General features: G+C 49.3%; 1 protein-coding gene across 1 annotated transcript in view; it reads left to right on the top strand.

The window, feature by feature from the left end:
• Positions 1 to 24,738, top strand: part of ESYT3 (extended synaptotagmin 3) — a gene marked incomplete in the record, with an annotated part of 62,587 nt that overhangs the window by 1,346 nt on the left and 36,503 nt on the right.

Below are 24,738 nucleotides of genomic sequence, written 5' to 3'. Positions count from 1 at the left end.
CATCTCCTGGGGTCATGGTCACCCCCCCCCATCTCCTGGGGTCATGGTCACCCCCATCCCCGGGGTCATGGTCACCCCCATCCCATCCCCGGGGTCATGGTCACCCCCATCCCATCCCCGGGGTCATGGTCACCCCCATCCCATCCCCGGGGTCATGGTCACCCCCATCCCATCCCCTGGGGTCATCGTCACCCACCCATCTCCTGGGTCATGGTCACCCCCCCCATCTCCTGGGGTCATGGTCACCCCCCCTCATCTCCTGGGGTCATGGTCACCCCCCCTCATCTCCTGGGGTCATGGTCACCCCCCCTCATCTCCTGGGGTCATGGTCACCCCCCCTCATCTCCTGGGGTCATGGTCACCCCCCCTCATCTCCTGGGGTCATGGTCACCCCCCCTCATCTCCTGGGGTCATGGTCACCCCCCCTCATCTCCTGGGGTCATGGTCACCCCCCCTCATCTCCTGGGGTCATGGTCACCCCCCCCCATCTCCTGGGGTCATGGTCACCCCCCCATCTCCTGGGGTCATGGTCACCCCCCCCATCTCCTGGGGTCATGGTCACCCCCCCCATCTCCTGGGGTCATGGTCACCCCCCCATCTCCTGGGGTCATGGTCACCCCCCCCCATCTCCTGGGGTCATGGTCACCCCCCCCCATCTCCTGGGGTCATGGTCACCCCCCCCATCTCCTGGGGTCATGGTCACCCCCCCCCATCTCCTGGGGTCATGGTCACCCCCCCCCCATCTCCTGGGGTCATGGTCACCCCCCCCCCATCTCCTGGGGTCATGGTCACCCCCCCCCATCTCCTGGGGTCATGGTCACCCCCCCCCCATCTCCTGGGGTCATGGTCACCCCCCCCCCATCTCCTGGGGTCATGGTCACCCCCCCCCCATCTCCTGGGGTCATGGTCACCCCCCCCATCTCCTGGGGTCATGGTCACCCCCCCCCTCATCTCCTGGGGTCATGGTCACCCCCCCCTCATCTCCTGGGGTCATGGTCACCCCCCCCCCCCTCATCTCCTGGGGTCATGGTCACCCCCCCCCTCATCTCCTGGGGTCATGGTCACCCCCCCCTCATCTCCTGGGGTCATGGTCACCCCCCCATCTCCTGGGTCATGGTCAACCCCCCCCCATCTCCTGGGGTCATGGTCACCCCCCCCCCCATCCCCGGGGTCACCTGGTAGGGTTGCCACCTCATCCCTTTAAACCCTAACACATATTACACGGGTTCTGTGGCTGATTAAGGTGGTAATTAAACTCACTTGGTGCCTTATCTGCATTTAATTAGCCTCAGAACCCATGTAATCTGTGTTCGGGTTTAAAGGGATGAGGTGGCAAGTAGGTCACAAGCCCCCATCCCCGGGGTCACCCGCTTTCATTGTCACCTATAACTAACTCCTGATCTAGGCACCCCATCCCCCTGACCAGGAGACCTCATTCCCTCCTCCCCCACCATACCCCTGACCAGGAGACCCCATATTCCTGACCTGGAGACCCTATCCCCCCCCACAATCCTGACCTAGGCACCCCAGCCCATCCCCCTCATGCTCCTGACCTAGGCACCCCATTCTCTCACCACATAGCCGGAGACCCCATACCCCTGACTTGGAGACCCCATTCCCTCCCCTCCCCTCATACCCCTGGCCGAGGCACCTTACCCTTCTACCCCTCATGTGAGCACTTTATCTCTAATATGCCAGACATAGGCTTCTCATACCCCTATTTTAAGCACCTTGCCCCTCCTGCCCCTGACATGGGCACCTTGCCCCTCCTGCCCCTGACATGGGCACCTTGCCCCTCCTGCCCCTGACATGGGCACCTTGCCCCTCCTGCCCCTGACATGGGCACCTTGCCCCTCCTGCCCCTGACCTGGGCACCTTGCCCCTCCTGCCCCTGACCTGGGCACCTTGCCCCTCCTGCCCCTGACCTGGGCACCTTGCCCCTCCTGCCCCTGACCTGGGCACCTTGCCCCTCCTGCCCCTGACCTGGGCACCTTGCCCCTCCTGCCCCTGACCTGGGCACCTTGCCCCTCCTGCCCCTGACCTGGGCACCTTGCCCCTCCTGCCCCTGACCTGGGCACCCTTTTATAAGACAGTGTGCAGTATTCTGAACGTTCTTTGTGATAGATTGTAGGTGAGGGATTGATGGTGACAAATATGTTACAATTGTTTTTTTTCTAATTTGTACAATTTTGGGATTCCCAATAATTCACATTTAACAGCAGCAGATATCTGTAAGCGGCCGGTTCTGTAGATCAATGTTCCTCCAGTACCCCCAACGGGTCGTGTTTTCAGGATTTCCATTATTTTGCACAGGTGATTTGATCAGTTTCACTGCCTTAGTAATTACCACATCCATTTCATCTGAGGGAAATCCTGAAAACATGACCTGTTGGGGGTACTTGAGGACTGGAGTCATTGCTGTAGATGATCATTAGTATCCCATAGACATGAGATGGTGATTGGATGTATGAGCATCTCTGTCAGGTCCCGGAATGTGATTGGTTGTTCCAGCAGGGGATTCATGTCAAGCCTATGGGGGGAGGGGGGGAGGTGCTGCAGACCCTTTCCCTGCCGACTTCTTAGTCTTTAGCCTTCATCATTTTATTGTCTTTTGTGACCCTGACATGTAGATGACCCCCCGAGATACATGAAATGGCGGACTGTTCCATAGTGCGGGGGCCCGGCCCACCCACCGCCTGGGGCCCCTCAACCATCCAGCATGGCAGGGCCCATTGGTCCCCTTTATCTTGTATGGGATCTTCATCTTTCGGGATGAATACAATATCCCTCAGTGGGAATTCCAGGTCACATATTCAGGATTCCCAGACTGACCCTCACACCTGTCATTCTTCTGTAAGGTCAGTACACATCTGGTGTCACTCCTATCCTGCGGCAAACAACAATATGATGGCTGATGCTCCGCCCTAATCAATAGGCTCCTCCCACAGCTATCTGATGGTCAGGACTGTCAGCTGGTTGCAGTCATTACCCAATCTGACACCTTTTAGGACAACACAATGGCAGGTGGAATCTGTGGTTACATTGTAGTCTCCGGGTGCGTCCATTGTCTTTTGTACAGTAGACTTCACATGTCACTTTCTTGCCTCTCGAGTGGCTGACATTCTTGGCATTTTCAGCGGGTGTTTCAGGCCGGTTGTGGCTTTCTCACATTCCTGGAAACGTTTCTATTTCACATTTTCTGCATTTCACCCAGAATCCTCTGTGTGTGTGTGTCCCCTCGGGGCCCTTTTTGTTGATGGCTTGAAGTGTATTGGAAAGATATGTACAAAGGTGACATCATTTTCATCAATGTGTTGGAAAGAGAAACTGTCTGTGTTGTCCAGAGTGACCATCCAGATTCATTTTCACAGAAAGAAAAAGGAAATCTTTCAATAACGAAGGACTTTTAAAAGTTAGTGCGTGAATCTTTATAGGTGGGGGAGCCATAATGTCTGGATCCTGGGAGGCGGGTCAACTGGAATGGGAGGCTGGTCAACCGGACTGGGCTGGGTCCCGGGAGGCAGGTCAACCGGACTGGGCTGGGTCCCGGGAGGCAGGTCAACCGGACTGGGCTGGGTCCCGGGAGGCAGGTCAACCGGACTGGGCTGGGTCCCGGGAGGCAGGTCAACCGGACTGGGCTGGGTCCCGGGAGGCAGGTCAACCGGACCGTGCTGGGTCCCGGGAGGCAGGTCAACCGTGCTGGGTCCCAGGAGGCAGGTCAACCGGACTGGGCTGGGTCCCGGGAGGCAGGTCAACCGGACTGGGCTGGGTCCCGGGAGGCAGGTCAACTGGGCTGGGTCCCGGGAGGCAGGTCAACCGTGCTGGGTCCCGGGAGGCAGGTCAGCCGGACTGGGCTGGGTCCCGGGAGGCAGGTCAGCCGGACTGGGCTGGGTCCCGGGAGGCAGGTCAACCGGACTGGGCTGGGTCCCGGGAGGCAGGTCAACCGGACTGGGCTGGGTCCCAGGAGGCAGGTCAACCGGACTGGGCTGGGTCCCGGGAGGCAGGTCAACCGGACTGGGCTGGGTCCCAGGAGGCAGGTCAACCGAACTGGGGAGGGTCCCGGGAGGCAGGTCAACCGGAATGGAAAAATCCACAGTGGCGGAAGAACAGCAAGGGATTGATCTCCATAAGCAGGTTAGCAGTTATGGGAGAATCCACAGAGGTGGAAGAACAGCAATGGGTGGCTCCTCAGAGGCAGGTCAGCAGTAACGGAGGTAGGATGGGCCTTTGGACCCTATGATAATAGCTGTTTATCTTCAGGTTACAATGCAGTCACTTTGAGATCCTTGTTTGTAGGTTTAACGTCCAAAAATAGGGATGAGGTTTGTCACTAGCATTTTATTTTCCAGTCACTCTCCAGGGGTTTGCTGGGTTTGTGGAGTTTTGGCTATAACCGTTTTCAAAAATAAGAAACAACCCATAATGTAGTGCATCGCCCTGGAATGAACCCCACCCCACCCCCCTTCCTCTATAAAAGGTTCAGCTCAAAGCAGCCATATTGTGAGTGGTTAGGAAGACTCGATAATTCTGTAAAAGGAGAAGTGCTGCTTTATACTAAGCTTGGATGAGACGACATGTTGGATGAGAAGACCTGGTTCCAATTCATCCCAAAGATTTTTAGTAGGGATGAGGTCAGGGGATCAGTAGGGATGAGGTCAGGGCTCTGTGCAGGGCCCTCAAGTCCCTCCACAACAAACTGGTCTCACCATGTCTTTATGGAGCTGGCTTTGTACAAGGGGGGGGGCAGGCACAGTCATGGGGAACAGAAAAGGGTCTTCACCAAACTGTTACCACAAGATTGGAAGAGCACAATCATCTGCAATGTCTTTGTATGATGGAGGATTGCCTTCACTGGAAACACCTGAACCCCATCTTTGGAGAGGGAGGTGTGTGTGTGTGTGTGTGTGTGTGTGTGTGTGTACATGCTTTTGGTCCTACAGTGTACATCCCTCTATTGGTAAACGCTGTACTCATATCCATATCCTTCATATAGATGTGTAAAATTTGTACCTTCGGGAGGTCCAGTTGTTGGGTTCTGGTCTAGTAATGATGGCGGGATGGATTCGGGTACCTCTCATATATTATAAAGTTTTATAAGCAATCTCACTTGTTTGTTGCTCATCAGCTGACCTCAGTGCTACAATTTCTCTGATTTCTAGAAGTTCAATGTGGAAAGTTGTTTTCTTCATCCTAAAAATGGAGGAGACCATGTTGAAGGGAGTACAACCTTAGGTCTACAACACCTTAAAGACATTGCACTATTCCTCCCTCATGGAATCGCCTCAAACATCTATGTGCCCGTCTACCTCATCCTGTCCTGGCTGTGTCACCCCAGACATGTCTATGTACCCCTATACCTCATCCTGTCCTGGCTGTGTCACCCCAGACATGTCTATGTACCCCTATACCTCATCCTGTCCTGGCTGTGTCACCCCAGACATGTCTATGTACCCCTATACCTCATCCTGTCCTGGCTGTGTCACCCCAGACATGTCTATGTACCCCTATACCTCATCCTGTCCTGGCTGTGTCACCCCAGACATGTCTATGTACCCCTATACCTCATCCTGTCCTGGCTGTGTCACCCCAGACATGTCTATGTACCCCTATACCTCATCCTGTCCTGGCTGTGTCACCCCAGACATGTCTATGTACCCCTATACCTCATCCTGTCCTGGCTGTGTCACCCCAGACATATCTATGTACCCCTATACCTCATCCTGTCCTGGCTGTGTCACCCCAGACATGTCTATGTACCCCTATACCTCATCCTGTCCTGGCTGTGTCACCCCAGACATGTCTATGTACCCCTATACCTCATCCTGTCCTGGCTGTGTCACCCCAGACATATCTATGTACCCCTATACCTCATCCTGTCCTGGCTGTGTCACCCCAGACATATCTATGTACCCCTATACCTCATCCTGTCCTGGCTGTGTCACCCCAGACATAGCTATGTACCCCTATACCTCATCCTGTCCTGGCTGTGTCACCCCAGACATAGCTATGTACCCCTATACCTCATCCTGTCCTGGCTGTGTCACCCCAGACATAGCTATGTACCCCTATACCTCATCCTGTCCTGGCTGTGTCACCCCAGACATGTCTATGTACCCCTATACCTCATCCTGTCCTGGCTGTGTCACCCCAGACATATCTATGTACCCCTATACCTCATCCTGTCCTGGCTGTGTCACCCCAGACATATCTATGTACCCCTATACCTCATCCTGTCCTGGCTGTGTCACCCCAGACATGTCTATGTACCCCTATACCTCATCCTGTCCTGGCTGTGTCACCCCAGACATATCTATGTACCCCTATACCTCATCCTGTCCTGGCTGTGTCACCCCGGACATATCTATGTACCCCTATACCTCATCCTGTCCTGGCTGTGTCACCCCGGACATAGCTATGCACCCCTATACCTCATTCTGTCCTGGCTGTGTCACCCCGGACATAGCTATGTACCCCTATACCTCATCCTGTCCTGGCTGTGTCACCCCAGACATGTCTATGTACCCCTATACCTCATCCTGTCCTGGCTGTGTCACCCCAGACATAGCTATGTACCCCTATACCTCATCCTGTCCTGGCTGTGTCACCCCAGACATGTCTATGTACCCCTATACCTCATCCTGTCCTGGCTGTGTCACCCCAGACATAGCTATGTACCCCTATACCTCATCCTGTCCTGGCTGTGTCACCCCAGACATATCTATGTACCCCTATACCTCATCCTGTCCTGGCTGTGTCACCCCAGACATGTCTATGTACCCCTATACCTCATCCTGTCCTGGCTGTGTCACCCCAGACATATCTATGTACCCCTATACCTCATCCTGTCCTGGCTGTGTCACCCCAGACATGTCTTTGTACCCCTATACCTCATCCTGTCCTGGCTGTGTCACCCCAGACATAGCTATGTACCCCTATACCTCATCCTGTCCTGGCCGTGTCACCCCAGACATGTCTATGTACCCCTATACCTCATCCTGTCCTGGCTGTGTCACCCCAGACATAGCTATGCACCCCTATACCTCATCCTGTCCTGGCTGTGTCACCCCAGACATATCTATGTACCCCTATACCTCATCCTGTCCTGGCTGTGTCACCCCAGACATAGCTATGTACCCCTATACCTCATCCTGTCCTGGCTGTGTCACCCCAGACATGTCTATGTACCCCTATACCTCATCCTGTCCTGGCTGTGTCACCCCAGACATAGCTATGTACCCCTATACCTCATCCTGTCCTGGCTGTGTCACCCCAGACATAGCTATGCACCCCTATACCTCATCCTGTCCTGGCTGTGTCACCCCAGACATAGCTATGCACCCCTATACCTCATCCTGTCCTGGCTGTGTCACCCCAGACTTGTCTATGTACCCCTATATCTCATCCTGGCCGTGTCACCCCAGACATAGCTATGCACCCCTATACCTCATCCTGTCCTGGCTGTGTCACCCCAGACTTGTCTATGTACCCCTATATCTCATCCTGGCCGTGTCACCCCAGACATGTCTATGTACCCCTATACCTCATCCTGTCCTGGCTGTGTCACCCCAGACATAGCTATGTACCCCTATACCTCATCCTGTCCTGGCTGTGTCACCCCAGACATAGCTATGCACCCCTATACCTCATCCTGTCCTGGCTGTGTCACCCCAGACATAGCTATGCACCCCTATACCTCATCCTGTCCTGGCTGTGTCACCCCGGACATAGCTATGCACCCCTATACCTCATCCTGTCCTGGCTGTGTCACCCCAGACTTGTCTATGTACCCCTATATCTCATCCTGGCCGTGTCACCCCAGACATGTCTATGTACCCCTATACCTCATCCTGTCCTGGCTGTGTCACCCCAGACATAGCTATGTACCCCTATACCTCATCCTGTCCTGGCTGTGTCACCCCAGACATAGCTATGTACCCCTATACCTCATCCTGTGGCCCAGCAATGTCACCCCAGACATCTGTGTCCCCCTATACCCCATCCTGTGGCCCAGCAGTGTCATTTCAGACCTCTCAGAGCTGTATGTTAGATATTTACAGCTGACTATATATCTTTATTACTCTCGTGTCTGATGAGCCGATTGTTTCCAACCATAAAAACAAAGCAGAGGCAGAGCCCGGCGGGTGTGCAGGCGGTCACTTTGTTATATATGAATGCACACCTCCTAACTTTTTGAGATGGGAATGAGCGACACCTATTAGCAGATGTATGTAGGCATAGGACACACCCCCTGCCACACCCCCTTTAAAGGAGAATTACACAAAAAATTATTAAACCCACAAGTGTTTTATTTTTACCACTACTATTCCTTTATTTTGGCTTTTGGAGTTTACAAATGCAGCAATTTAGTAATTGGATGAAAGGTTTAGCACTGGAAACACCTTTTGAAAGATAAAAAGTGCATTTTATATACATCTTTATAGATCAGAGCAAAATGAGGGACAAATGAGGAGGACAGAGGGACTTTATTCCAAATCAGGGACAGTCCCTCGAAATCCGGGACAGTTGGGAGGTATGTGAATGGGATCTCAGTGGCTGAAGATGGTACGACTCTCTTATAATAATCAATGTAGAGCTGTCCACGTGATGTACGGGTGGAGTCCTGTCTGTTATGTCACCAAAATATTAGGATCTTCTATAAACAATGAGGCTGCTTTTAGATCAGTGACAGGTTCTCTTCACCCGATCTCCATCCCCAGGGGGTGTGTGCCCTGGGGTCACCAGCTCTGATCTCATCATTGATAAATGTCCCTGAGGGACAAATGTCACTACCTGAGCGGAGGCCTCCCTTATCAGCACTGCCTATCTGTGTAGATTGTCAGCTCCTGTGCACATGTGGACATTCACTCTCTATACTCCATTCACAAACAGGCATGGATGAGGATGCTTATTTTCAAAAAAATGAGAGTTCAAAAAGATTTTAAAATAAGTTACATAGTTATAATAAAAAAAAAAAATGTATGTAAAGGGATGATAGGATGAGGATTGTATCAGGTCCAGAAAAAGTTTATTCTGACAGCAGGTCTGAGGATATATCCAGTAAGTTCCAGGGCTCACTGCTCCCCCTTCTCCCCCTTAATCGGGGCTCCCTTCTCCCCCCCCCCCACCTTCACTGGGGCTCCCTTCTCCCCCCCCCCTTCATTGGGGCTCCCTACTCCCACCCCCCCTTCATTGGGGCTCCCTCCCCCTTCATCGGGGCTCACTGCTCCCCCTTCTCCCCCTTCATCGGGGCTCACTTCCCCCCCCCCTTCTTTGGGGCTCCCTACTCCCACCCCCCCTTCATTGGGGCTCCCTACCCCCACCCCCCCCTTCATCGGGGCTCACTTCTCCCCCTTCATCGGGGCTCCCTTCTCCCCCCCTTCATCGGGGCTCCCTTCTCCCCCCCTTCATCGGGGCTCCCTTCTCCCCCCCTTCATCGGGGCTCCCTTCTCCCCCCCTTCATCGGGGCTCCCGTCTTCCCCCCCCACTTTCATCGGGGCTCCCGTCTCCCCCCTCCCCTTTCATCGGGGCTCCCTTCTCCCCCCTCCCCTTTCATCGGGGCTCCCTTCTCCCCCCTCCCCTTTCATCAGGGCTCCCTTCTCCCCCCCTTTCATCGGGGCTCCCTTCTCCCCCCCTTCATCGGGGCTCCCTTCTCCCCCCCTTCATCGGGGCTCCCTTCTCCCCCCCTTCATCGGGGCTCCCTTCTCCCCCCTCCCCTTTCATCAGGGCTCCCTTCTCCCCCCCCTTTCATCGGGGCTCCCGTCTTCCCCCCCCCACTTTCATCGGGGCTCCCTTCTCCCCCCTCCCCTTTCATCGGGGCTCCCTTCTCCCCCCCTTCATCGGGGCTCCCTTCTCCCCCCCTTCATCGGGGCTCCCTTCTCCCCCCCTTCATCGGGGCTCCCTTCTCCCCCCCTTCATCGGGGCTCCCTTCTCCCCCCCTTTATCGGGACTCCCGTCTTCCCCCCCCACTTTCATCGGGGCTCCCGTCTTCCCCCCCCCACTTTCATCGGGGCTCCCGTCTTCCCCCCCCCCACTTTCATCGGGGCTCCCGTCTTCCCCCCCCCCACTTTCATCGGGGCTCCCGTCTTCCCCCCCCCCACTTTCATCGGGGCTCCCTTCTCTCCCCCCCCCCCCCTTCATCGGGGGTCATTCACTGACTGGACAGACAGACTAGAGAGATCACAGGCTGCTGGTCCAGCTACAATAAAGACACTTTGTGAATTGAATCTTGTGTCATGTAAAGTTGTGCATAGCTCCCAACTGTCCCTGATTTCGAGGGACAGTCCCTGATTTGGAGCAATGCCCCTCTGTCCCTCTTTCCTCCTCATTTGTCCCTCTTTTTGGTCTGATCCATATAGTTGTATATAAAATGCACTTTTTTTATCTATCAAAAAGTCTTTCCCAGTGCTAAACCTTTCATCCAAATTCGAAATTTCCGCATTTGTAAATTTAAAAAACAATATAAAGTAATAATAGTGGTAAAAAAAGCCCTTGTGGATTAATTAACCTTTTGTTTGGTTAATTCTATTTAAAGGGGTGTGGCAGGAGGCGTGTCCTATGCCTACATACATTTTGCTAGTAGGTGTCCCTCATTCCCATCTCAAAATGTTTGGAGGTATGAAGTTGTGTATTTTCTAATTGTTCATATCATTGATCTCTGAAGACTTCCGTGAGAAGGAGATGAGAAGGGGAGATTGTCCCCCCAACCAATCCAGACCTGGCTAGAGTTTGGCTGTAGAGAAGTGGAGGGTCCTCTTGGTGTTGCATAGGAGGAAGCCGGACTATGTGTGTTGCTGGGGAGGGGTTTTCTGTTTTGGAGGGACAAGTTCTCTTTATGATTCTTGGTGGTGGTGGTGGAGGGGGGGCACTGTAAGTTTGGGGAACAGGTCCTCTTTATGTTCCTTGTTGGGGGGGGGGGGGTCTGTGTGTTGGAGGGACAGGTCCTCTTTATAATGGGGGGGGGGACCCGTGTGTAAGGGGGAAGGTTCTCTTTATGATTCTTGTTGGGGGGGGGGGGGTCTGTGTGTTAGAGGGACAGGTCCTCTTTATGATCCCTGTTGGAGAAGGAGGTCTGTGTGTTGGGGGGACAGGTCCTCTTTATGGCTCATTATTGGGGGGGAGGGGGGTCTGTGTCTTGGGGGGGGGACAGGTCCTCTTTATGGCTCTTTTTGGGGGGGAGGGGGTCTGTGTGTTGGGGGGAAGGTCCTCTTTATGGCTCTTGGGGGGAGGGGGGGTCTGTATGTTGGGAGGACAGGTCCTCTTTATGGCTCTTGTTGGGGGGGAGCGGGTCTATGTGTTGGGGGGAGGTCCTCTTTATGGCTCTTGGGGGGAGGGGGGTCTGTATGTTGGGAGGACAGGTCCTCTTTATGATTTGCCCCAGAGCTCTCCGCACTGGTCTCTGTTCTCCCCTCCTATATTTGCCTTCTTTATCGCAGACGGACGGAGAGATTTTATTGTTTTTTTTTTTTTAGACCTGAGGCCAGGTGTTCTTAAAGGGCCGGCTCACACCTTGGTGTTTAGATGGAAATGCATCAAAGATGCAACAAGCGAGGCTTCTAAAATTCTCTCCCATCACTTAAAACATCATCTACCCCAATACTTGTCATCACCCCAACCCCCCATAAACCCCTTTTCTCCCCAACCCAGTGGTGTCACGTGGGTTGGTGTCCTCTGATGCAATAAAACATGGTGTCACCCCCCCCCCCCCAATAATTTGTTTCTCCATAAAACACTGCATGTAATGGCAATTTTAGTGAGATTAACAACTATCAAGCAACTATCAAGATATGATTATCATATGAAAATAATAGAACTCAAAGTTTAACCACTTCAGGTCCGCCCCATAGCAGTTTTACTGCCCACCTATAACACTGGATCACTTTGGACTAAGGGATAATCTGAAACTTTGGGATCACCTGAGACTAAAGAGCCACATGGGACTGTGGGACCTCCTGGATCTATGGGGGGGTTGATTGGCACTGTTCGATCACCAGAGACTATAGAGCCACCTGGGACTGTGGGATCTCCTGGATCTATTGGGGGGGGGGGGGGGGGGGGTTGGTTGGCACTGTTGGAGCACCAGGGACTATTTAACCACCTGGGACTGTGGGATCTCCAGGTACCATAAAGTCTCCTGGGACCACAGGGTCATCTGGGACTGTGGGGCCACTTAGGTCTATGGGGGTCTCCAGGGATGGTGGGGTCTTGGGCCAGGACAGGTGTGGAAGGGGAGGGACTGGCTAGGATCACCCCAGACTCACTTGTAGGTCAGTCCTTCTCCGGCACCCAACAGCTACTGTGCACTGAGCTTGCCATCTGGGACATAGATGGTCCCCTGCTGATCAGGTAGTTGGCTATGATGCAGATGATGGAGGAAAAGCAGCGACTGGACATGAGGAGTTGCTCCCCCTCCCCCTCCCCCTGACCCTTCCTGACAAGAGGCAGCTGGCCCAGCACTGCACTGATTTAAAGAGCCGACCTGCGCCACCCACCGGTGACTTCATCTCCCGCCGCTGCGGCTGCTACACGTGTCCGGAGCCGACTGCGGGGAGCGGCGGAGTTCTCAAGCGGGAGCCGGGATGGGGTCAAGGGGGGGAGGGGAGACAGTCTTCCCCTCTTCCAGCACCCCATCACAAATGGCAGTGACACCATCGCGGTTGGATATCACTTCCTACTTGATGGCGTCTCCCGGGTGCGATCCGCACCCCCATTGCGACGCCACTGCCCCAACATGACCATTGCACTCTATCCTCTAATATTAACGCTTTACCCGCCATCTGACCCTCCTCAAAGCTGAATTCCGGGGATAATAAATCCAGCGGTCATGTGCGTTTTTCTGGAACCTCGGTGATCTTTGTGTATTTCTCCCAGATCTGTGCAGTCAGCCAGTGTGAGACTTCCTGTAATAAAGACCGCCCACTGCTGATCTCTATCCTTGTGCCGGTGGACTGGTCTTGTCTCCACCCCATCCTGTGGATTTTTAGTGGGTGGAGCCTACTAGGCCTCTCCCACAACTCTGCTCTCTGCACAGATAATATCTGGGTTTGTAAAGACATTTAGTGCACACAGAGTGGATTTATTACTTTGTGGTTATTGAGGAATCTACTTAAATGAGAGATTTTTGTGCCCGGAGTTCAGCTCTTCTGTACACCAACTGATCACTGAAGTGACTTGATGTTATTCCCTTCCCCCGACCTCTGACCCCTGAGCCTTACCGGTCTGTAACCTAAAAAGGTAAACCGGTACCTGATCCGCCATTGATGCTTTGTTGTAGATTTGGTGAGTGGCGGTTATTTGTTTTGGATTTAATGTATGTAATAATAATAATAATGCGGGAAGTCTCTCCAAGGACGGCACATATGATGGTAGACGGTTTTTCTGATCGCCGGCACCTGGCGGGGTGTGCCCCGGATGACGCACCACCTGCTGGTGAAGGAATGACGGGTTCTCTTTACAGCCAGCGTGTCGCATATCTCATGTTCTTAGTGAAGGGTTATCGGGTGAGGTGTGTAAATCAGGAATTTAGGAAGGAATGTGAAGAATCTCCCTGTCATTACCGTCCTGATTTTCCTGTGTGGGGAGTCTAAGGAGGGTCATTATCCTCCAATCATCACTATAGGAGTGGAATATCTGGTGTGGTGGGGGGTCCCTATAGGGGGTCTTTATCCTCCAATCATCACTATAGGAGTGGAATATCTGGTGTGGTGGGGGGTCCCTATAGGGGGTCTTTATCCTCCAATCATCACTATAGGAGTGGAATATCTGGTGTGGTGGGGGGTCATTATCCTCCATTCATCTCTATAGAAGTGGAATATCTGGTGTGATGGGGGGTTCCTATAGGGGGTCATTATCCTCCAATCATCACTATAGGAGTGGAATATCTGGTGTGGTGGGGGGTCCCTATAGGGGGTCATTATCCTCCATTCATCTCTATAGGAGTGGAATATCTGGTGTGATGGGGGGTTCCTATAGGGGGTCATTATCCTCCATTTATCTCTATATGACTGGAATATCCATTGTGATGAAAAGAGGACAATGACCCCCCCTATAAGGACCCCCATCACACATTCCACTCATATAGTGATGTCCTATAGGGGGTCATTGTACTCCTACTATCACTGTACTGTATGGGTCATATATCTGGTATCTCTGTATGAATTTAATATCCAGTGTGCTGGAGGTCTGTATACAGTGAGGGAAAAAAAGTATTTGATCGGCTGCTGATTTTGTACGTTTGTCTACTGACAAAGAAACGATCAGTCTATAATTTTATTGGTCAGTTTATTATAACAGTGAGCAGTGGCAGGGACAGCCAGGATGGAAGCGGGTGGGCAGCGTGTCCGGAGCCTTTCTTCCTCCTCCTCTGGTGTGGATCATGGCACCTTTCCGCTGTGCATCCCCCTCCCCCCTCTACCTAGGCGATCAACAGGATCGCTTGACCTTTCAGCCAATCGGGACACTGGTATTAGACCCGCTCTTCCTGATTGGCGGAGAGGTGATTCAGTGTTAGAAAAGTGAATATTCATTTGCTTTTCTAACACACCTGGGTGGGCTCTGAGCGCAATGCTCTTCACTCCGAGTCTGCCCTACTTTGAAGCCTCTGGCTCCAATCGGGTGCTTCACCCCCCCACGTCGGCCGTGGATAAGCTATCCATTAACCATATAGGGGGTGGCGTGGATAGAGGGGGCGGTGCCCGTGCGCCCTTTATGAACGGGTCGCCCCCTGACAGTAAGAGACAGAATAACAAAAATATCCAGAGAAACGCATTTCAAAAAAGTTGTTATAAACTGATTTGCATTTTAATGAGTGAAATAAGGATTTGATCCCCGATCAATCAGCAAGATTTCTGGCTCCCAGGTGTCCTCTCTACAGGTAAAAGCTGAGATTAGGAGCACTCTTCTCTCTCTCTCTCTCTTAAAGGGAGTGCTCCTAATCTCAGCTTGTTACCTGTATAAAAGACACCTGTCCACAGAAGTGATCAATCAGATTCCAATCTCTCCACCATGGCCAAGACCAAAGAGCTGTCCAAGGATGTCGGGGACAAGATTGTAGACCTACACAAGGCTGGAATGGGCTACAAGACCATTGCCCTGCTTAGCTTAGTATCGTCTGCAAATACAGAGATTGAACTGTTTATCCCATCCTCCAGGTCGTTTATAAACAAATTAAATAGGATCGGTCCCAGCACAGAACCCTGGGGAACCCCACTACCAACCTCTGACCATTCTGAGTACTCCCCATTTATCACCACCCTCTGAACACGCCCTTGTAGCCAGTTTTCAATCCATGTACTCACCCTATGGTCCATGCCAACGGACCTTATTTTATACAGTAAACGTTTATGGGGAACTGTGTCAAATGCTTTTGCAAAATCCAGATACACCACGTCTACGGGCCTTCCTTTATCTAGATGGCAACTCACCTCCTCATAGAAGGTTAATAGATTGGTTTGGCAAGAACGATTCTTCATGAATCCATGCTGATTACTGCTAATGATATCGTTCTTATTACTAAAATCTTGTATATAGTCCCTTATCATCCCCTCCAAGAGTTTACATACTATTGATGTTAGGCTAACTGGTCTGTAATTCCCAGGGATGTATTTTGTATTTAAATATTGGTGCTACATTGGCTTTTCTCCAATCAGCTGGTACCATTCCAGTCAGTAGACTTGAGTAAAATTTAGGAACGATGGTCTGGCAATTACCTGACTGAGTTCCCTAAGTACCCTCGGGTGCAAGCCGTCTGGTCCCGGTGACTTCTTTGTGTTAAGTTTTTCAAGTCTGTTTCTGATTTTTATCCTCTGTTAGCCATGTAGGTGCTTCCTGTGTTGTGTCATGAGGATAAACATTGCCATTTTGAATACTGAAGCCCCCCGATTCCTTCGGGAAGACTGAGGAGAAGAATACATTCAATACCTTCGCCATCTCCCCATCCTTTGTAACCAGAATCTCTTCATCATTCTTTATGGAGCCAATGTGGTCTGTCCTCCCTTTTTTACTATTTATATGCTTAAAAGAATTTCTTGGTATTTTTCTTACTCTCCTCCACTATGTGCCTTTCGTGTTCTATCTCAGCCACCCTGATTACACCCTTACATTTCTTATTGCATTCTTTTGTACAGTTGGGATGCTGATGATGTTCCCTCAGCCTTGTACACTTTGAAGGCCTTCTCCTTTTGCTTTTATATGAATTTTTACGTTGGCGTTAAGCCACCCAGGACTTGATCTTTTAAATGTATTACCCTTTGGGATGCATTGGCTAATGCCCTTATCTTATATGCTCCTAAAGCACACCCATTTTGCTCCGTGTTCTTTGTTCCTAAGATTTTTTTTATCCCATTTAGTATCTTCTAGCAACGAGTGTAGTTTCTCGAAGTTGGCTCTTTTTTTGAAATTCCGTGTCTTTGTATTCCCCTTTTATGCTTCCTATTTGTGTGATTTATCCACATGGCCAAGGCAACAAAGGAGGGACCCAAGAAGAAGCACATTAAGGTCCCGGAATGGCCTAGCCAGTCTCCAGACCTTAATCCTATAGAAAATATGTGGAGGGAGCTGAAGGTTCGAGTTACCAAAGCCTGGATACCTTAATGACTTGGAGGGGATCTGCAAAGAAGTGACAAGCCACAGAGCACATCCAATAAATGGTTTCCACTATGGCATGGTCATGTGACCAATCAGAGTATATGTAATAAGTGGATTCCACCATGGCATGGTCAGGTGACCAACAACAGAGCATGTTTAGTTAAATGGATTCTGCCATGGAGCAGTCATGTGACCAGGCACAGAGCACGTGCAGTAATTAGTTTCTTCTATGACTGTTTGGTGTTATGGCCTCATATATCTGGAATGTTGTTTTATGACATTACACCAATTATATAAATCCAGTATATGGCTCTTTATGGCATTGCCTGCAATTTCCCTGATCAGAGTTCACTGCTGGATTTGGGGGGCTCCACCCATAATAGACCCAGCCGCCATCAATCATTGACGGCATTCTGCCCCTGGATTCGGGGCTCCACCCATAGTAGACCCGGATGCCATCAATCATTGTCAGTTATACCCCTAGATTTTGGGGGAGGCTCCACCCATAATAGACCCGGCTGCCATCAATCATTGTCAGTTATACCCCTAGATTTTGGGGGAGGCTCCACCCATAATAGACCCGGCCGCCAGCAATCCTTGTCTCTGCAGCCGTCCTCCACCATTATCGGAGAATGTTCAGAGAATTCATGAAATAAGAGTCAGATCATTTGTTACTTTGTATTTAGAAATGTTCCCATTGGTGGTCAGGAGTCGCATCGATCGGGGAGAGAATGGGGGAAGATGGTCATGTGATCTGTGAGCTTCTGTCATTGGCAGAATCCTCTGGGGTGACCATACAAGCTGCAATAAACATCAGCCATGCAGCGGATGCCTTGCTCGCGGTGATTGGTGGTGATCCTCTCTGAAAGGTGTTGATGCCTCCATGCTGAGCCCAGAGATCTCTGGGAATTATTTTTGCTGATAAAGGATTATTTCCTGTAGAGAATAATTTGCTGGATCAGCAGTTTTCAGTCTGTTATTTGCCATCTTATCTGATCTTGTAAGGAACCAAAATCCACAAAATCTCCATAAGTACTTCCTGTGAATGGTGAAATGTTTTATTTTACGGAAAGTCGCAGAATCTGAGTGGAAAATATTTGTGACAATCTGACAAAGGTGTGGGGCCCATTCTCATTAATGTACATGTACTGAGCCATAGCAGTCCATGCAGCTCCTACGGGGCCCGGGGGTGGGAGGGGGCCCCATTAGGGGGGCTGTTGAGGTTTTATAATAGCGAGGATGACACAAAACCTGCACTGTGTCTTTTAAGGAGAGCCCTGCCTGTGCTTTACTGTTATCGGATACATTGTTCCCAGTGTGTTTATGTGGACTACTGCCCCTCCCCCCCATGTTGTGGTGATGGGAAGTAGAGGAGGTGTTCTGTAGACCTAACACACCTCCTGTACTTGGATGACAAGACTTTGCCTTCATAGATACAGTACAAAGGAGTTAATTGTCAGTGATAAGTGGAGGGATTGTCTGGTGACATTGATGGATTACGTGTCTGTCTGTGTGTACATTGAGGATCTCTGTGTACAGCCTTGTACTGCGCCACCCTCGCTGTGTGCGATACATGGGAGCCATCTGTGTGTACAGTGAGGATTTTGGTCTGTGTACAGTCTTGTACTGCGCCACCCTCACTGTGTGCTATACTGTGTGTACATTTGAGGATCTGTGTACAGTCTTGTACTGCGCCACCCTCGCTGTGTGCGATACATGGGAGCCATCTGTGTGTACAGTGAGGATTTTGGTCTTTGTACAGCCTTGTACTGCGCCATCCTCGCTGTGTGCTATACATGGGAGCTGTCTGCGTTCTGATGTCTGATTCGTCTGTGAGGAAGGCGGAGCCTCCATACTGGAATATCTGGACGGATCTGGATATTTTTGGCTTCCTCTGATTATTGAGATCAAATAAATGTCATCTTGGGAGGTTCCTGGCGTCTACACTGAATACACAACTTATTACATGTTTGATATTTGCCTCTTGTGTGTTAATCTGATCCTCCTGCATGTGAGGAGGCGGAGGACTCTAAGACCTCTGGAAATGTATTATCTCAGACACAAAGTTCAGAGATCCATCCTCTGTGTGATCTGTGGGGTCTGCGTCTGGCACTAAATATACACTATATTTAAAGCAAGGTCCATAAAGACATGGATGAGCGAGTTTGGGGTGGAGGAACTTGACTGCACAGAGTCCTGACCTCAACCTGATAGAACACCTTTGGGATGAATTAGAGCAGAGACTGCGAGCCAGGCCTTCTCGTCCAACATCAGTGCCTGACCTCACAAATGCTCTTCAGGAAGAATGGTCAAACATTCCCATAGACACCCTCCTAAACCTTGTGAACGGCCTTCCCAGAAGAGGTGAAGCTGTTATAGCTGCAAAGGGCGGAGCCAACTCAATATTGAACCCTACGGACTAATGCTACGTACACACGGTCGGATTTTCCGATGGATAATGTCCGATCGGAGCGTGTTGTCGGAAATTCCGACCATGTGTGGGCTCCATCACACATTTTCCATCGGATTTTCCGACACACAAAGTTGGAGAGCAGGAGATAAAATTTTCCGACAACAAAATCCGTTGTCGAAAATTCCGATCGTGTGTACACAAATCCGATGGACAAAGTGCCACGCATGCTCAGAATAAATAAAGAGATGAAAGCTATTGGCCACTGCCCCGTTTATAGTCCCGACGTACGTGTTTTACGTCACCGCGTTCAGAACGATCGGATTTTCCGACAACTTTGTGTGACCGTGTGTATGCAAGACAAGTTTGAGCCAACATCCGTCGGAAAAAATCCTAGGATTTTGTTGTCGGAATGTCCGAGCAAAGTCCGACCGTGTGTACGGGGCATAAGACTGGGATGTCATTAAAGGTCATGTGCGTGTAAAGGTCAGGCGTCCCAATACTTTTGACAATATAGTGCATTTTTGGCCAGTAGGAAAATTAAAAATTCTTCCTATGGCACTGAGCACACAAAAACGAGCCATGACACACAATGTAGTCCTTTCCCTGGGGAACGCTCTGATGGAGATTCATGTTCAGGCGATAATGCAGATCTCAGATAAAAAGTAACAATCTGAGGATAATTTGTTACAATAAAAACCAGAAGATTCCACACAGAATAAAATCATTTCTCTGTTTGTTTTGACTACAAAGAAAAACAATCAGAGAATTTGTTACATTATAAAATCATAAAGTGAAATAAAAACAGGATTTTATAATGTAACAAATTCTCTGATATGTTAATTATTTCAGGGAATTCCTTTCTATCTGAGAATTAGTTACCTTATAAAACACACAGAAAGTCATTACATGTTATAAAAATATAAAGTAATTCCATGAAATAAAATTCTATATTCATGGATTGTAATTGTCATAAAACAAAGTCATCCGAGTTTCACTTTTACAAAAAATCTGTATCAACACCAACTGAGAGTTGAATATATTCCCCGATCGCCGGTATGTGGCCCCTGGGCCCCCAGTACTCTGCACGTGGCCACCATATCTCGGGTTGGACCAGCCACATGGTGTGTTGGTAGAGCCTGACCAGTTGGCCATTTGGGTCAGAATTGAAGGACAGGATATTTGGGGGGGGTTAGAGAAAGGTGAGGGGGGGGGGGGGTTTGGCTCATGGAGGTTCAGGTAGGACCATCAGAAACTCTTATCGGTGTAATATGAGGGGTGGTGCTGCTCTCCTGAGGTTTGATCCCACCACCATGTTCTGCTGTGATCTATGGTTGGGTTCAGAAATTGGTTCCATGGTTCCCAGTGGTGTAAGAATTGTATTGTCCTTATCAGAGAAGATGCTTAAAAAGCAAAACTCCATGACCATTTTTTTTTTTGTCCCATGCAGTGGGGCTGTGCCCGGGATAATGGATTGTTTTGTCTAGGGGCGCAAGGAACCGATCCGATCCTTTGATCATCTGGAAAGCCGTGCTCCCCCGTGTCCAGTGGTGGACTGTTCTGCTGTCCTCACGTCCTGAGCTGGGCTATGGGCATGATGACACCAGGAACAGTCCATTCACAGCACCGCTGGGGGGTGCCAGTCTTGTGCTTGGGGAATCTACGGATTAGGGAAGTCTCCTCTCTGCAATCCCTTAGACAAAAAGAGCAGCTAACCCATGCCATGTGGGCACAGCCTTAAAAAAACATTTTTGCTCGCAGTTCTTCTTTTAAAGTAGAACTGCAGGAAAATCTTTATTTTCGTTTTGGATTGAGTAAGGGAGGGTTCTAGCCCCTGTCATCTGTGTCCCATTGCAGGGATTTCCCTTCACTTCCTGTCCCATAGCCAAACAGGAAGTGAGAGGAAATCCCTGAAAATTAAGGCAATTCCTCGGAGACCCCCGGGTCACCAGAACTAGTGTCCCCATTGGAAGAGTTTCCCTCTATTACTTTTCTGGGGACAACCCAAAATGTTAAAATCTTTTTTACTTTCACTTTCAGTGATAATAAACTGGACAAATATAGAGAGGTTGAATCTCACTAACGGGGGCTCAGACCGCAATAAAAACTGGCAGATGTTCTAATGCACCCCCAATCTATCCAAAATGGGAAAAAGTTTTACCTTTAGAGTACTCTCTCTCTCACTGCTCTGTCGCAAAATCGCAACTCTGCTGTTTCAGATGCTTCTGCTTTGTGTTTTTGGGTTGCCTGCAACTGTGAAAAATGGACTCAAAAAACGTGCGTATTTTATCGTGATTTCTATTCATTTCAATAGGAAGCTGCGTTTTTGGTGCGATTTTTTTAAAATCTCAGCAAAGATGCAGCACACGGGACTTTTCAAAACGCACTGCAGTGGTGTGAAAATCCCATAGGATTTAAAGGGAAACCTTTTTCTTGCAAGGAGAAAAACGCAGGAAAAACGTATCGGTGTGAAAGGGCCCTCAGTAATACAGTAAAACCTCAGATTGCGAGTAACGCGGTTTACAAGTGTTTCACAAAACAAGCTGCATTTTTTTTTTTATTTTAATTCTGATTTTGCGAGCGTTGTCTCGCAGGACAAGCAGGATTCGATTCAAGCCTCTGGAGTGTGCAGTACCACATGTGGCCAGAGGTGCAGGAGCCGCTCGGAGACACTCGGAAACACTCCATTCCCAAGCGTCTCCGGCGCCCCCCCACACCTCTGGCCACATGCAGTACTGCACACACTACCAGTGACACTGGAACAAATTATCTGAGTTTCCATTGATTCCTATGGGGGAAATTCGCTTTGATATACAAGTGCTTTGGATTCCAAGCATGCATTTGGAACAGATTCTGCTCGTAATTCAAGGTGCTACTGTACTTTAAAATTTAGTTTGCAATGTTACCTCTTCAGTGACCTTCTGGAGATGCCGTGAATTGTTGTTTGTTTTTTTTTTTTTGTTTTTTTTTTTCCAGTTTTTAGCAGTTGGAAATTTGTCAGCCAGTAATTTATGATGGGTTGGGGGGGGGGGGGGGGGGTGGCAGAGAAGGTCAAATATAAGCCAATCCAACTTCAGCTTTCCAGTAATACTAAACTCCGATATAAAATCCCAGTATGTGTTCCTAACTAAGAAAAGTCCCTTCTATTACTTCTATCCATTCCCAGCTTCCTCCACGTGTTTTTTCTTTTTTTTTTTTTCTGCTGTCCTCTGACTTCCTGATGGAGGGTGGATATGTTTGTTCTCCATGTCCCCCCTTTATGTAGGAATGTATTCGGCCTCTCTTGCTCACTATGGAATAGGGTCTATGGACTATGTATGGACTGTGGACTATGTATGGACTATGTACCATGGACTATGTATGGACTATGTATTGACTATGTATGGACTATGTATGGACTATGTACCATGGACTATGTGTGGACTATGTGTGGACTATGTATGGACTATGTATGGACTATGTATGGACTATGTATGGACTATGTATGGACTATGTATGGACTATGTATGGACTATGTATGGACTATATACCATGGACTATGTATGGACTATGTATGGACTATGTATGGACTATGTATGGACTATGTATGGACTATGTACCATGGACTATGTATTGACTATGTATGGACTATGTACCATGGACTATGTACCATGGACTATGTATGGACTATGTATGGACTATGTATGGACTATGTATGGACTATGTATGGACTATGTATGGACTATGTACCATGGACTATGTATTGACTATGTATGGACTATGTACCATGGACTATGTACCATGGACTATGTATGGACTATGTACCATGGACTATGTATGGACTATGTACCATGGACTATGTATTGACTATGTATTGACTATGTATGGACTATGTACGGACTATGTACCATGGACTATGTACCATGGACTATGTATTGACTATGTATTGACTATGTATTGACTATGTATTGACTATGTATTGACTATGTATTGACTATGTATGGACTATGTATGGACTATGTATTGACTATGTATGGACTATGTACCATGGACTATGTGTGGACTATGTATGGACTATGTATGGACTATGTACCATGGACTATGTATGGACTATGTATTGACTATGTATTGACTATGTATTGACTATGTATGGACTATGTTCCATGGACTGTGGCTTATTATGTACTATTATGGGATGTGCAGAGCAGTGTACAGACCCTCATCTAAGGTTCACTGCTCATTCCAAACAATGGGAAGTGAGGAGGAAACAGAAGCAGTTTCGGGAGCCACTGAGAATGTTACAAGAAGTAACAATTTCATGAAAATAAATTCCAGGCCATTATGCAGTGAATGTTGGGATTCGTTTTTGGAGAATTGGGAGATTTAATGTCACATTAATTGGGTCTGTAATAGAATGTTTTGCAGATTTTGTGAAAGTGAAACTGTAAAAAAAAAAAAAAAAAAAAAAATTGGGAGCCGCCACTATAATTATTATAATTATCTGAGGACGTTTATGAAATGTTTGGCCTTCGTTTCATTGGACGCAGGCCTCCTTCCAGCACCGGTTATAACATGGCGGTGATTTCCGGAGGGACGTTGACAGACACGTTATTATCGCCGTCATCAGATTAATCTCCCTGGGGTGGAATCTGCCTCTTATAATCATCGGCTCAGATCACAGCGGAGTTATTTGGATAATTGGGTGATAATGGAGTCCAGATATGACGGGCGGGTTACTCACCGCTGAGCCACTTCATCAGGAGAAACTTTATATCTCCCTCCATGTGACTCCGCCTTTATTTCATTATGCAAATGAGCCAAAAATAGGATCCCATCATGTGAATGGCTGGACTAACCTGTCATCCCAACTTGGAGTAAATCTTCTGGATTAAATGTCACAAACCTCACCCACAGAGCTGACAATTCTTTTATCTGATTGCCTCCATGATGTTCTGTCTGTACAACAAAGTTGATTGTCAGCTGGGATTGTGTTCAGGTTTTTATCACTGGCGAGTCTTCCATGGATGGGTTTCCTTTTGTTCTTAGATGGATTGACTCCCAACTGTCACCAATGTGCACTTCTGATAGTTGGGGAAATGTATTATTGGCAACATCTGAAATCTGAAGCAGATGAGAAGCAGAAGGCGGCTGAGACCCTCCAATGGGGGAAGATTTACAATTCTCCTCCAGAATATCTGATTGGAGGGACGGCACAGGATTGGTCTTTACCTTCTCCCACTTTACTACATTCCAATCCTTTGTTCTCTCTATCATATTGTCTTCTCTGGAATGTTCTGGATTTTATTTTATTTCAGGTATTTATATATTGCTGACACTTTACACACTGTACATTCACATCAGTCCCTGACCTCAGGAACTTACCATCTAAGGTCTCTATCCCACATTCATACATATGCTTTCAACGCCAACGTACACAGGAACAAAGGAACCTACCTGCATGTCTGTATAGTGTGGGAGGAAATCAGAGTACCCAGAGAAAACCCACGCATGCACAGGGAGAACATGCAAACTCCAGGCAGGAAGCATTTAGGCTGGGATTCACACCGGGAACCTCGTTGGTGCAAAGCAGAACTATTCTATTTTGGTAGCTGCCATTTACTTCAATTTTAAGGGAATAGTTGCTTTCAGGGCCCCATGAGGTTATGGGGGGGGGGATGTGATATGCCATGGGGGGCTGGCAGGGGGTGTGAGTGGTTCATAGTCCACCGTCTTTCAAAGCCCAGTCCTCTCCCTAGCTCCCCTTTGGC

The sequence above is a fragment of the Aquarana catesbeiana genome, linkage group LG06 (genome assembly GCF_042186555.1).
Source record: "Aquarana catesbeiana isolate 2022-GZ linkage group LG06, ASM4218655v1, whole genome shotgun sequence".
Lineage (NCBI taxonomy): Eukaryota > Metazoa > Chordata > Amphibia > Anura > Ranidae > Aquarana > Aquarana catesbeiana.
This window is presented reverse-complemented; position numbering and strand designations above follow the sequence as displayed.